The sequence below is a fragment of the Octodon degus genome, unplaced genomic scaffold (genome assembly GCF_000260255.1).
Source record: "Octodon degus isolate 3935 unplaced genomic scaffold, OctDeg1.0 scaffold00173, whole genome shotgun sequence".
Taxonomy (NCBI): Eukaryota; Metazoa; Chordata; class Mammalia; order Rodentia; family Octodontidae; genus Octodon; species Octodon degus.
This window is the reverse complement of record NW_004524749.1, coordinates 112,159-114,420: the sequence shown is the minus strand read 5'-3', so window position 1 is coordinate 114,420 and position 2,262 is coordinate 112,159. Positions and strand designations below refer to the sequence as shown.

At 42.7% G+C, this 2,262-nt stretch overlaps 1 non-coding gene across 1 annotated transcript; it reads right to left on the bottom strand.

Moving 5' to 3' along the window:
• Positions 1-98: 98 nt before the first annotated feature.
• On the bottom strand, positions 99-205 carry LOC111813234. The gene has a single exon (XR_002818545.1). It is a non-coding gene; the product is annotated as a U6 spliceosomal RNA (small nuclear RNA).
• Between the last annotated feature and the right edge of the window lie 2,057 nt (positions 206-2,262).

Sequence of the window (2,262 nt, the reverse complement as noted above, 5' to 3'; positions counted from 1 at the left end):
ATAAAGGCTTGCAGTTTATCATTCTTAATAGCTGAATAATACTCCATTGTGTAAAAATACCACATCTTTCTCAATCATTCCTCAGGTGATGGGCATCTAAAAATATGGAACGCTTCACGAATTTGGGTGTCATCCTTGCGCAGGGGCCATGCTAATCTTTTCTGTATCGTTCCAATTTTAGTATATGTGCTGCCGAAGCGAGCACTCCCCCGTTAAGTTTTTAATGGTTTAAAAAAAAATTTTTTTTTGGAAGGGCCATACAGGGTGTTCAAGGTCTCACTCCTAAATTGGACTCATAGTGATCCACCTGTTTACAGCCTCCCAAGAGCTGGGATTACAGGTACACGCCACCACACCCAGTCTCATTCGTCTCAGAGTGCCCCAGGAGCAGGGCCAGCACAGCAGGTCCAGGAATCAAACCCCCGACCCCTGTGCCTGCTTGCAGGCACTTTAATCCACTGAGTTATTTGGCCGGCCCTTGATTAAAAAAATTAAAGTTGGACTTTGAGAATGCAGTAACCGCTGCTTGGCTCTTCCTACGCCTCCCAGGAGTATATATGAAGGAGTCACTAAAGGAACATTCAGTTTCATGTCACTTTTTTTCCGAAGAAGAATATTAAGAAAATGTCACAGACACAGAATAACTTGATTTCTGTCAAACAGTTGACATCTCTTGATCAAGGATCTTTGGGTTAAAAATAACAGAAATCTACTGAAATTGGCTTGTGTAAAATATGAATCCAGGGACAGCAAGGACATTGTACATAATCTAAGTGAAGAATTCATTTCTGGGTTTGGTGTTGCACATCTGTAACCCCAGTACTCTGGAAGCTGAAGCAGGAGGATCGCTGTGAATCTGAGCTCAGTCTGGGCTACAAAGTCAGTTCAAGGCTAGCCTGAACTGCAAACTGAGAATGTCTCAAAAAAAACAAAAAGGGAAAAAAAGGAAGGAAGGAAGAAGGGAAGGAAGGAAGGAAGGAAAAAAGGAAGGAAGGAAGGAAGAAAGGAAGGAAGGAAGAAAGGAAGGAAGGAAGGAAGGAAGGAAGGAAGCAAGGAAGGAAGGAAGGAAGGAAGGAAGAAAGGAAGAATTGCTCCCTGTGACCCACCTGGCTTCTGGAGGGACATTTGCATTCGATGGCTTATGACCTTTTGTTTTGAAAGCAAGAGTGCAGCACTTTCAAATTTCTCTGTGATCTTCTCTGTACCTCCTGCCCCCTTAGGCTTATGAAGACTCTTGGGGTTGTTTTGAGCCCACCAGACAACCCAGGATAATCTTGCCATCAGCACAGTCTCTCTCATCACATATAGGAACATTCACAGATTTGGGGGTTAGGAACAAAGATGTCTTGGGGGACATTATTTTGCCCTCCACAGCAGAGGAAACTTGTCCTTACGAGGAAAGCCCTGAAGAACTCTGAGATTCTCAGCACTCTGCTCCACAGAAGTCGTCCAAATGCTCAACATTCTGAGTTCTACTCTTTCCTGGTCAACATCTTAATGTCAACAAAAACTAAATCAGTTTGCTTTGTACTTTAGCCATGTACACAGTCAGATTTTGTGCTTTTGTGTTTTTCAGAAATCTTCACTCTTACATCAAAGGAGTTCTCCCCCATTCCCTTGCAGATCTGGTTCCTTAACTAAGCCTTGAAGAATTTAAAGCTTTGAGTGTATCCTTTTCTTTAAATTCTCTAATGTACTTTCAAACAGCCAAATTATCACAGTCATACTTTTCATTTCCTATATTATCCCATTGTATGGGATCCCAGATAATAATAATAACTTAATCATCCATAATAACCATAATAATAATAAGTTAATCAGGGCTGGCAAGATAGCTCAGTGGACTAAAGTGCCTGCTGAGGCAAGCTTAGCAAGCACAGGGACCACAGTCCACCCCTGGCACCACATGCAGAGCCAGCCCTGCCCCCATGGTAGGCTGAGCCAGCCACAGAGTCTGGGGTTGGTGCTTATGCCCGTAATTCCAGCGCTGGGGAGGCTGAACACAGGAAAATCACTATGAGTCCGAGCTTCACTACATAGTGAGACCCTGTAACAACCAAATACATTAAAATTAATTAATCACTTTGTCACTCTAGGCCATGACCTACTAAGGCCATTATTGCTGGTGATGAGTTCATTTAATAAAATGGACCAGACACAAACTCTTTGAACATTTTGAGCATCATGGAAGCCAGTTCTATCACCAATAAGTAGGTATAACAAGAACTCGAAGCCACTAGCAAGTGCTGTAGAACAAAGAGA